At 35.1% G+C, this 13,156-nt stretch overlaps 1 non-coding gene across 1 annotated transcript; it reads left to right on the top strand.

Annotated features, from left to right (window-relative positions):
• Positions 1 to 4,239: 4,239 nt before the first annotated feature.
• TRNAK-CUU (transfer RNA lysine (anticodon CUU)) lies at positions 4,240 to 4,310 on the top strand. Its single transcript has one exon. It is a non-coding gene; the product is annotated as a tRNA-Lys (tRNA).
• The last annotated feature ends 8,846 nt before the right edge of the window (positions 4,311 to 13,156 follow it).

Raw genomic sequence — 13,156 nt, 5'->3', positions numbered from 1 at the left:
CAACCGTATAATCGCTCGAATTATACAAAACTCAAACTATAATTACAGCTAGATGTTTTCTGTGAGCCATAATTAATTCAAACTATAACTATTTTAGCTAATTAACTAGTATATATTTGTTTATCCGCATAATTTTCCCTTTATTCTTCTGTTTAGCCCACTTGATTCTACCAAACTATTACTGCAAACTTGTAAGACTAACTGGGATCCTCTATTTGTAATGATCATGATCAACACGCTTGAATTCCTGCTGTTGAGGCGGATCACTACAATAAAAGAGATATTTAGTAGCAATAGATTTTTCTTTTAGTAATAATTGAGTTAATATTACTGTATCCAGAGTCGCCAAAGTCTTTAGAAGCATTTTTATAAGCTTGATACAGTATAAGCAGTTGATTTCTGATTATTTAGATGTATAGCTATCAGATAAGTAATTTAGATGTATAATTATCAGATAAGTAATTATATCTGGGAGGAAAATATATTTTTTTAGAAAAATGGGTCATTTGAAAGTTGAAATCATTTTACACCAAAACTATACTAAACTTTTTATTTGAATTATGACAAATTGTGCCAAAATGAGTTTGAGGATCTTAATCGGGGTGGAGTCCATTCCCAGTTTGACTTGCCTAGCTAGTGCTTCCTAGCTATGGAAGATGCATTTTCTCTGACCGTTGCAGGGCATTGCAGCTGAATTAATCCCCCATGTGTCGGGACTTGAACCATGGTGGTGCTTTTCTACAGCTTCTTCTACATAGGCTCCTCTACTTCTGGAATTGAAAAAGGAAGCTTTTCCAAGCCCGAACAAGATCAAAAGAACTGATCACTTTCTACAATAAGTGTGCTCTGCGCTCTCTTTAATAAAGGCAATGAACGAATATTTGGTTCTCTTTGCATTTCCCTGGGTAGTAAAAATGTCATATCTTCCGACGGATCCAATAAATATATCAATTCATCTCTCCCTTTTTATGAAGGGGATTGGTGGAAGAATTCCATTGTCAAAGCAACTTCCTGGCAAAATGGCTACGGTTAAAAACCACCGATATGTGAAGATCTAAATTCGAATTGAAGACCAGGTTCCACACATATGAGACAGGAAGAAGGTATGGGAAGAGCAGTCCTTTAGGCAGCCGATTGCCCGTTTGCTTCCACTGACTTACGTCGTGAAAACCCATCAATGAAATAATGAAATGAAGAGAAGGGCTTTTCCCATCCTATGAGCCCTGCGAGCTCATGAGTCATCAATAGATTTGGCAACTTTCAGCTATACAAAGTTAGGTGATTTACCAGGTTGAACTTCTCTTTTTAATATGCAATTTAAAGTGAGAATTCAAGTTCTGCTTGTTCATTTTGGCTCTATAGGACTACCCTATGGTATGGGATGTTATCTCAAGGGAGGTTGAGGCACCCGTCCTACTCTCTTTGAAAGAAGGGGCGCTTTTGATTCTGTCGGTGCTTGAAAGAATTTATTCTGAGCAGATGTAAGAAGCGGAAAAACCATAAAAAACGATGATAGTTCGTGGAGGTTTCTACAGAAAGACCCCCCTTTACATCTAGGGCTCATCGAAGCCCTATTCTGTGTATATTCAGGAATAGGTCTATCAAATGGTCGATTGCGAAACCTATCAGGGTTCGCCAAAGAAGAATGATAATTGACAAAGTTTTCTCTAGCTTTTTCGCTTTAATAGCAGAAGAAAAGAAGACAAATCCATGCAGCTTTCGTGCCCAACCCAGCCTAAAGATCCTATCATCTTGTAGTTGGAGCTCTTATGCACTTCCAATCTACCTAGACTGGTAGTAGCAGCAAGCCTACTTCTTATTGCACTTGAAGGAGGAATATGACCAAAAAGAAGGAGAACTAAAGACGGGAAGAGAAGATAGTTAGTTTGTAAAGGCTGAACCAATCAAACCACGCGTCTTTCTTTTCGAAACTTACGAGATGCTATTTTTCCAAGGAGTCTGATTTTATCCCTTTTGCTGGATTGTTGGTCCGCAACGATTGACTGGCACCCGGCTTATCTTACAAAATCTTGCTCCAATCTGACGTAGCTAGCGAGCGATCCAATTTGCAAGATTCAACACCCTCCAGCTGTTGGCTCCATGCAGATTGCTGGAAGCATTTTTTAAGATTCGTAAATCTCTTAGTTAGGCCTCCATTCCATTTCAAATGGTTTTAGCTTGGAAGCAACCTGCTATCTATCGATTGGCGGCCGTTTCCTCTCAGAAAGATGCCCAATCAAGAAGGATGTGCCACCATGCCAAATGTTCTTGGATGGGTAGTTGAATAGGGGAATAAATTCTTTATTCTCCATTTTTTAAAGTAGCTGAACAATGGAATCTGTTGGCATTAGCACGAAGCAAAGGCATAGAGGCTAGCTAAACAGCAAAAGCCAACCATCAAAATCAAAATCGGCACGCTTGTGTATATGAAGATTTTTTTTATAATTGGGCTCCTTTAGTTGCGGCATGCTCCTCAGATTTTTCCCCTACCTTGGTGTTGACCCTAGGTTCGCTATCTTTCTTTCCATCTCGTATGGGGAGTAAGTTAAGCCATTCCAGTAAAAAGCATAGAGATAGATCACGTCTAAAAGCTGCCATCTGAATGGTTCGCTGCCTATTTAGTTACTTTTTTTGTTTTGATTCCAGAACAGAACTAGAGATCCTGGCCCCCTCCCTTGAAAGCTCATGGTGCTACTACTATCACCACTTTTTATCTTATTGCTAATTGGAAATCTGGATCCGGTAACCTCCTGAACATTATCCATTACGTTACCCTTCTTCAACAAGAATTGAGAAGAAGGAAATGAAGAACGGGAACAAAACAAAATAAGGCATTTCTAGCTCTAGTTTTGGATAAGCTTCTCCCAATTATGTCTGGTAATAGAATAGGGCGGCTTCTATCTCCTCTCCTGTTGATTTTCTTTATTTTATCACCTCGCTTCGTTGAGACCGAATCTCAATGACTGGAATGAATGGCTTTCTCCTATCTCATCATGAATCAACTATTAGGTTCGTGGGTTTGTGCGGCCTTCTCTTGTTCATCAACTCGAACCTCATTCTTCTGCAGTTGATGTTACATCAAATATAGGTGTGAGAGAATTTTATCGCTAAACCCTTTTCCTTACAGTCAAGTGGCTGAATGCCCCTCTCCAACTAAGAGAAGCCATCCTCCCCGCTGGCTGTTAATTCCAAGCTGTTGTAGCGCCTCAACCATGTAATTTCTTTTCAGATCCAATGGTGCTTGTGGATCTGTTGTGTATATGAATGTCCCCAGTTGTTCGGAGAGCACTTGTTGGATTAAATATTTTTTGGTTGCTAAATGTTACGGCCTAAATGCTAAACTATTGGCCCTACTTGTTTGGAACCAAGCTTTGAAAAGTCGCTAATTTGCTCATTTTGTGATAGGGCCTAGTCACCCCCTTCTTCCCGCCTTTGGCACTCAAAGCTATAGGGAGACGTGCTTCAGTCGCCCTAGCCCGGTCGCCCTACGTGACTGGCGCTTCAAAAGGAAAAACTCTCGGTCGTAGTTTGTGACCTATCTTCAGTAGGGGCCTTTAGTCTTTGATTAGAGTACGGGTCGCGAAATTGCGTAAAAAATAAATAATGAAATGGTTGTTTTATTGCTAATCCATCTCTTTCTTTCAATCGGATGCCATGTTTTTGTGGCAGGTACTAGTACATCGAAGCTCTTGTTGTTGCTGGAGGTACACATCCCTCTTCTCGATATGGAATGATATACGAGAAATAGCGATCGATCAGTGAGGTATTACGAACTCTTTCAAGGGTAAGCATACGTTGACGGTCCCTCTAGAGGGATATTCCTATAGGGGTAGGACTGGAAACACTGGAGAGTCGCCTTTTCCCAAGTGTGAACTGTAGACGACAGCGCTTGGGATGATTTTAGGTGCGGCCTATTCCCTTTGGCTATATAATCGTGCGGTCGACCTTAACAGACATCTCTTCCATTTTCGCAGATGAAAGATCCGGTGAATCAATTCAATTAGATGCTGCTTACCATACGAGTACAACTATTATTTGAACAAAGTGCAAATTTTTTTTAGGGAGGCAAGATAGGATCTTTCTTTTAGGATAGGACTACATACCCTAATTGAGACCCGGAGGGAGGATGGATCTACTCTAAAGTAGAGGTTTTGACCGCAACACCATATCTTGACCCTTTTCTCGAATTGGTAGGTTGGTCCACAGAATGAGAGTCGGCTTCCAACATTAAGTCCGTTGTCCTCAGTAGCTCAGTGGTAGAGCGGTCGGCTCTTAACCGATTGGTCGTAGGTTCAATCCTACTTGGAGAGATTTTTGAGTTATCACTTTTCTGACCTAGCGCTAGTCGAGATTCCCTAAGAGAAAGGGATCAAATCTGTAGTTGTAGTTTCTATACGCTAATCCAATCTCGCTTCCATTCATCATCCATTCTGAGGAAAGATTCTTGAATAACAGGTACCTACATCCAATCTTCCTTGAGAGCAAATTCCAGTCGCAAATGAAGAAAAGCTCAAAGTATTCGTTCCCAGTTGGATTCTCTAATTACTCTTTTTGTGTAATTGAATTGGATGGGCTTGCTTATTCAACTCGTTTGAGTAAACCCCGTCCATGCCCTTTGGTAGCACCCTTTAATTTTTCAAATATTTAAGTCTATCCAAATTATATTACTTTACTACCAGTGGCGGAATCAGGATTTTGTTAAAAAAAAGTTTAAAATCTGAAGAAGTAGATATACGAACTAATTGAAGGGGGTTCAAAATCTAATATATATACATAAAATATTATTTTAATCATATATAAATAATATAATTTTTTGACATAGAAGATTCGGATGAACCGTCTAACTACAAGGTGACTCCACCACTATTTACTACTATATTTACTACTACATAGAAGCGGCTTGAAGCAGACGCGTCGTGGTCGACATGTCTGCTTCAGCTAGGGGTAGTTTTGGTGTATACATTATTATTACTATGCTTGGACAAATTATACTTCACTATTTCAAAATTGTACTTTCTCATATTTTGACATAAAAGCCAGCTTGAATTTTCCTTTTTACCATTTGGTTCAGCCGAAAAGCAGACCTCATTCCAATGCATGTGAGGCTGTTCTTTTCCTTATTTTCACGTTTTAGTTTTTTTTTTATTGATTTTTATTTATTTTGTTTTTAACATATATGGACCTTACTTTTGAATTACAATTCCAATTCTCAACTTCTTCTGCCTCAATTTTGTTGATTTTATGTCAAATTATTTCTTATGAATGTAAATAATTGCATTTCTAATATCTTATTAATAAAATATATTAGAGCTGCAAATAGTGAATATTTGAAAGAAATAAATTTTTATTTTTAAAGTGAAAAATGATATTTGAAAATTAAAGTTCTATTTGATCATAACTATAAATTAGAGTTGTTTTTATATTTTGTGTGAGTCATTTTGTCACGCCCCAAGAGGGTACCCTAGGCGTGGCCGGCACTCAGAAACCATTTCTGACTTCTGAGAGAACCACTTGGTCTCATTTCTTATTTATTCATCAGCGGAAGACTTAAGAATACTAATGTGGGCTTGTCATAATCAAAGGAAAAATAGATAATTATTAGAAGAAGTAGTTTCTAAGGAGAACTACTCCGATTACATCATCAGACTCTCTCTATGAAGCCTCTAATACTCTTAGATGGTGCCAATGACATGTCCATGGCTACCTCAAAAGAAACATCACACTCAACAATAATAAAAGGATAAGGAGTTCCTTCGAATACAAGAAGGACTCACCAAATAGCTGAAAAGAAATGATCTTCAACGATGCGCTTGTTGAGGATCTCTAACACCTGTATCTGCATCATAAAACGATGCAGGTCGAATGACGTCAGTACGTGGAATGTACAAGTATGTAAAATGGCAGGAAAATAAGGACAGATATCAAGATACTCCTCTCAATAAAACTCAGCTCAGAACTCAACATCATCTCAACATGAATATGTAATGCAAGTTTAAAATATAATAATAAAAATAATAGTAATAAGCAATGCTTACTCAGTTGGGAGTTTCTCTAACCGACAATCATCACTTATGAGCTAGCGATGATACAACGAAGCGATGTCGTTGCCACATCCATCCAATACCTTGCCAGGGTAAAGGACATCACCATCTTGGATCCACTCATCAAAGTCCTCTTTTTGGGACTTAAGAGGCATAGCCTCCATCCTACGCTGGCTACGTAGTTCTGGGGTTTGAGTCAATTAAACTCTTACCCAACTCGGTGCTCAATACTACTCCCAAAATATGTGCTCATATTAAACTCATCATCTAGTCTCATTGGACTTTAATTTAAATCATCAAACTCATCTCATTACCTCTTCATCAATTATTATACTTTGAAAACATCATTTACATCTCATCAAAACATCTTGCTCAAAACATCATTTACTCAAAAAATCATTTAAACTCAATTCTTTTGCTCTTTCAAAACTCAATAAAATACATATATAGTATTAATTCATATCACTCTTTTTATCAATGAAAATATTAAAAAGCCAACATCTTTACTCAAAATATGTGTAAAAATATTCATGAACATTAAATCAATTAGGATTCATGGGAAAGTAGCCATGAACAATAATTCCAATAATATGAGAGATAACAATAATAATAATAATATTAATGCATAAATATATCAAACTCAATAGAAGAAGAATTATTTCATTTAGAATTCAAGATTTGGATAAAACTCAACTATAACTCAATTATAATAAATTTAAATATTGGGCGCATGGACGAACTCAATCCAATGCTATGAAAGTCTTACATACCTTAAATCCGAAGGTTTACTCCGGATTGGAACACTCTTGGATCCCTAGCCTTTTCTTCTCGCCGGAGCATTTTGTGTACTACCCGGAGTATAAGAATCACCGGAGTAGTATTTTTATACTACTAAAACTAAAACTATATTTGAGAAGAAGTATATAGAGAGAAGAAATGCTTAAGAAAGCTTGATGAATAAAATGAGGAAATAAGGTGGGTATTTATAGGTGGGAAAGAGGGACCTAACAATAAATAAAATAATTATAAAGAAAAATCTGAAAATTTAATGGAATATATTGATGTCATGGATGATGTTAAATGGAGGACAATTTATGTCATGCATGATGTCAAATGCATCTAGATGTTTCCATGGTAGGTAAGATGAGTTCTTTTTAACAGAATATTTGTTTTTGAAGCTGCGTTTGAATAAGATAAATTCCTTATTAGGATTTGGTGTCTTCATAAGAATTGTAGATATGGAAGTCTAGTTTCATATCGTTCAAGAATCAACCAATTTGGAGCAACCTATAGTGAGATATGAATTTTCTTCTATCAACACTCAATTCCGTCACAGCACTATATCTTGCAAAGATTAATTTTTTTGACCTACTTATACTCCGAATTTGAAGTTATGTTCTTCATGAAAGTTGTAGGTAAGGATGTTGTGATTACCCAGAAATTTGAATCACCTAATTTGGACCAACCTATGAAAAGTTATGCCTAAAATACAGAGGCTGTATTATTTTTGTCGAGAATTGAAATACCGACATACAACATTTTAGGGGTTGTTACACATTTAAAGTGAAAAAGGTGAAAATAACTTTTGAGTGTTTCTTCAGATTTCTGAAAATTATAGAAGAGGCTTGAAACACACAACTCATAGACGTGCCTGTTTGAGCTGCATGCTTCCAAATGGGTCCACCCAAATAAATTAATTTTTATTATTTTAATTTATTTATTTTATTTTCTTTTTTAATTTACTATATGTTTATTAATTATGTTAATAGTACTATAAATCTCTATAATTATCAATTTAATCCTTTTATTATATGTTTAAAAATTACTTAAAAAGTACTACAAAATCATAATAATTAAGAATATAAAATATTTCACTATCTAATAAGATACTACAAACAGACAACTCTTCAAATTTTCAAATACATTATACATTTGAAGACTACACTAAAATTTCTATACTCACAATAATTAACAACTTAAAATATTTTTAAAAACATATAAAAACTATGGTTGACTCTCTATCGGTGTTACATAAATAAGAACAGATGAATAACCATATATTATTTAAAAAATACGTAAAATATACTCTAAATCACAATAATTAACAACTAAAAATATTTACAAATCATAAAAGAAGTTGACAACTTAAAATATTTTAAAAAATAATTAAAAATTTTAATTGACTTTTTAAATTTCGTTTGTCTCACATAAATTAAGACATAAAAATAGTAGCATGGGCTTCTGTATCTAGTGAGTATACAAGATCATAAAATTGATTTGGTCCTTATCCAAGCAAAATCATAAAGGCTAGTTGAGTTGTCAATTCAAAGTAATAATAAGATATGGATCGGTTTTAAATCATACACAATTATTATTGGCAAAGGGTTTAGAAAAGTCCATGCAATTAAAAGTTCAAACGATTCAGAACGATACTCAAGTATTCCAAATAGTCATTGAGACAACGTCCAACAACTTTGAGCCTCTTCTATGTAAGGCCTACGGCAAGACACGATTTGAAAATCAGTTTTGGGTCTCCATCTACATTATGTCGGATTAGGACGTAGGCGGGCAGTGGTGAAATTTAAAAAATTGTAATTTATATACTTTATATAATTTTTTATATTATAGACTATATTTTTTGATGAAAGAAGTTCAATTGATCATTTTCACTTTATGTGAGTAGGCCACGGTAAATGAGCCTCATTTTTTTTAATAGGGTCAAAATATTAGATGGATCAAAAAATAAAACTTTTGTATTTAATTTATGTTGTTGTAAGAGGAAAAATATTAAGCCTGAAAATAATGCAACACATTGTCAACGAATTTAAGTTGTACGGAGAAATTGAATTTGGTCCCATACCTAACAATTAACATGATCTTGTTTTGTGATGAAGAGGAAGCAGATAGTCCACAATCTCAGACTCTTACCGGGTCGTTTGGATGGAAGCAAATTATTTTAAGATTGATTATTCTGAGATAAAATGGAATAATTTATTCTATTATATTATATGGTATAACTTATCACATTATTATAATATAAATAATAAAATAAGTTATCCAAGCTTGCCAATTAAATAAGACTTCAAAATTTTATTTCTAGGCTATTTTTTTATCCTACACCAAACGACTCCTTAAGGATATTTTTGTCCTTTTCTTCCCATACATGTTAATTACTTTCTTCGGTCATATTTACTTGTTCATGTTTAATGGGGAATATTTCTTAATAGATAGTAAAATAATCTTACAATATCACTCTTAATTATTAATAATCATCAAAGATGTTGAAAATAATACTTAATAATAAGGGTAATATATGTATAAAATGGTTAATTATCTTTTTGATTTTTATAAATTAAATAAGTAAAAATGAATATCTATTTTTAATATAATAAACATGTAAAAATGGACATATATAGGATAAAATCAGATAAGATCAAAGATTTTTTCGATAAAAAAATACACTATGATTAACTTAAAAGAATATAAGAAACGTTCCTTTAGAGATAAATTTAAAACGAATATATGACAAACCAATTAATACAGAGAGTATATAATATTTGGTCCTTATCTCTATGGGGTAACATCTCCCTATCCCTAACTAACTTATTCTTTATGAAGTTGGATCCAATGGGGATTAATTCCATGAGCTGGAATTGTGAAAGGAACAAGTGTCCTTGGACATGTGTCCATTTTGCAGGTCGGACACCTTTCTCTTGTGGTCCAATTGTGATTTTCTTATTGTTTGCCGGCCTCGAATAGACATTAGACATAAATATAATTTTTAACTTGACATCAATTAATATTAATATTCTTAAATTTTGGGTTTAAACAAATAGACAAAGTACGAGTGTGTTTGGAATGCAAGAAAATATTTTTCTTTTCCTAGAATTTCTTTTTTTTTTAAAAAAAATTAAGTTTGTTTCTAACATATTTTCTCATGCTTGAATGGTAGGTAAACATTATTTTCTAGTGTTTTGTTGGTTAATGAAAAATATTTTACACATAATATCTTTTATTGGCTAGAGAGTAGAAAATACTTTTTAGAAAAATAGTTTCTGACTCGAAAATCAATCTCGATAACCAATTTGAGACCCCATCCCAACACCCAAATCGAGATACAACCCCTACGATCGATCTAGGATCCGACCCCGACATCTAACCTGAGACCTGATCATGACTCCCAATCTGGGCCCGACTTCGATTTGAGACCCCGATCCCCATACCCGAATAGAAACATGACCCCGATGACCAATCTGAGATACAACCTCGAGATCGAACTCTGTATCTGACCCTAACTCCCTACTCTAGATTCAACATTCGAATTAAAATTTGACTACGATCATGACATCTGAACCTGGACACGACCCCAATGACCAATTCCGGATCCGACCTTGACATCTGACCCGCGAATTGATCTAGACTCCCAATTTGGGACTCGATATTTGAACTAGATTCGATCTAGATCCCGACACTTGATGATTGATTTGGGACCCGATCCCAATACTAGCCCGTATTTCACCACTTGAATCGAGACCCAGCTTCCAAACGAGGTCCCAACCCCGACACTAGACATAGCATACGACTTTCAAATTGAGACCCGATCCCAAAACATGTTTCGACCCTGACCCAAGTTCCGACTTTCAAAGCGGGATCAGACCTTGACTCCTGACTCGGGATCTGATTTTTGTATCGGGATTCAAATCAGATGATAGATTCAGAGCTCGAATTCGACTCTTGACCCAAAATAGACTCTGACACTCGACTCAAAACCCCACCTCGGCACCAGATCCCAAAACTTAATTCGAAATCCGACCTCGAATTCTGATTTGGGATTCAACACCTAAATTGGAATCCGACCCCGATTTGATCTGAGGATTGAGAGTAGGGTCTCGAATTGAGGTCGAGAGTCCGATCCCAAAGTGGGAATCAAGTTTCAGGTCCCGCATCTGGAATCAAGAGTTGGATCCAGGATTAGTACGAGGAATCAGTACTTGAGACTTGAGTTCGAGTGGAACATTGAAGTGTGAAGTTTGAAGAAAGAGTTTTGAAAAATGTTTTTCTTACTTTTTGGAGGTAAGTTATTTTCCTTAAATTTGAGAAAAATAAGTTGATTTGAAAAATATTTTCCAAAACATTTAAGCCAACCAAACATGAGAAAGTTGGAAAATATTTTTCAGAAAATGTTCCCTTCATACCAAACACACCTAAACTATCATAAATAACCAAAATCAACCAGGTCATCACATATCGTGTTCCTTGGCCTGGTTGTTTCTCCAAGTATCTCACATAATGTTGCCTCCATATGAATCTCTACAGGTTGTCGATATTGACTAAGAATTTGTACACTAAAGATATATCTGGCCTAATTATTTTTAGATACATAAGTTTACCTATGAGCCTTTGGTATAAACTTTCATCTGTTGTTGGATCAATGTCTTAGGATTGATCAATATAGATGCTCATCATATTCCTTTGTTGCATAAATATGCCTATGTCATTCACATCAACCAACACTATAAGTAATACCTTCTACAGTGTCCTTTGCGAAAGATCCAAACATAAGCTTCACAGTAGAATAATATTTCTTTTAAAAATAACTTTCCAATTTTTTAAGAAAAAAAATTCTGTTAAAAATAAGTAATGATAGTTCAGTAAGAGAGCTTTCACTTTTGCTGACGACAACTCAATTAATTCAATTTATAAACCAATCAAATGAACAAGATTAATTATAAATCATGCGCAACAATATTGTTGATATCTGATACGCCTAAATTACACTGTATGGAATATAAGCAATCGTTATTAAATATAGAATCTAACTAATAAAGTGAGAAATTATGTGATTAATGCATGGCCAACTTAAAGTCTATATAGAGCGGGGGGTGGGGTGGGGGGGGGTTGAAAGTGGGATAAATTTATTTGGATTTATAAAACTAATAACGTTTTGTCGAAAATGATTAATTCGATAAATTAATAGAAACTAGGGTTGTGCTTCCAAATAGGATGTAATGCAAGTAAATCTTCGTTTAGATATTCACATGTGCAAAGATGATGAATCGAAGATTTCTCTAAAAACATTCGACCCAATTGGCGAAATATCATCCTATATCATCCTAAGTCTTTTTGCCACTTGAATGTGTATTAATTAACCTCCATCATAGATTTTAGGTAGACTTTCCTTATAACAACTCGTCATTAGATGGGAGTTGAAACTCCCAAATCCCCGTTATTAACTCTTTTTCCTAATTTTGACTTTTTTTGTCAAGCAAGTCTAGAATAAAAGCAAATTTTAATGTTTGTTGTAACAATCTCTTTCTATCGTTATGGAAAAATCAATAGTTGAAAACTTTGTGTCACGTTCCAAAATCGAGTGTGATGACACTCGTCTTAACCCACAGAGACGAGTCATCCTAAAACCCAATAAGGAGTAAATGCGGAAGTAATAAGAAGATACAAGGCATAATGTAAGCAAAACGGGTAAATATACTAAATATCCCTAAGATTGATTGTCATGTGTACTAGCCGCTAATGTAATATATAAGATACGAAAAGAAATACAGTCTCAAATGTCTTTATCTCAAAAAAAACAGGACTAAAACAGAGAAAGAGTAGGAGGTGTCCGCCGAAAGAATGCAATTGCTATCTCAACAACTCCAGGTGATAGCCTCGGATATGGTAGGAATAGGAAGGAATCACACAGGTTCGGGCTTACAACCTATACAAGTGTAGAAGCAAGGAGTGAGTACCAAGCAACATGGTACTAAAGCAAGTAGACTACTAATGGTTATCAAAGCTAAATAGAACACAAGTATTCCTTTCATCCCAACCGAACCTCTTCAACTATAACCTGCACAAAAATCAACATAACCTAACAATTTATATATCATATAGCACTCAAGTCGATAATAACTCAACAACATCTCAGTCAAATCATATCAAGATCAAGTATATCAATCACACAAACACCAAGGGGTAAACACAGTCATAGATGACAAAAGATGTGCAATACAATACAATGAGATGTCATGTATAGTGATGCATGTTTGTCCTAATATACATATCCACTGACTAGTAGGCCAGAACCAATGGGGGACTCACATGGTCCAGGTATCCGC

The sequence above is a fragment of the Solanum dulcamara genome, chromosome 10 (assembly GCF_947179165.1).
Source record: "Solanum dulcamara chromosome 10, daSolDulc1.2, whole genome shotgun sequence".
Lineage (NCBI taxonomy): Eukaryota > Viridiplantae > Streptophyta > Magnoliopsida > Solanales > Solanaceae > Solanum > Solanum dulcamara.
Note: the sequence above shows the minus strand (reverse complement) of the source record. Positions and strands in the feature narration are given on the sequence as shown.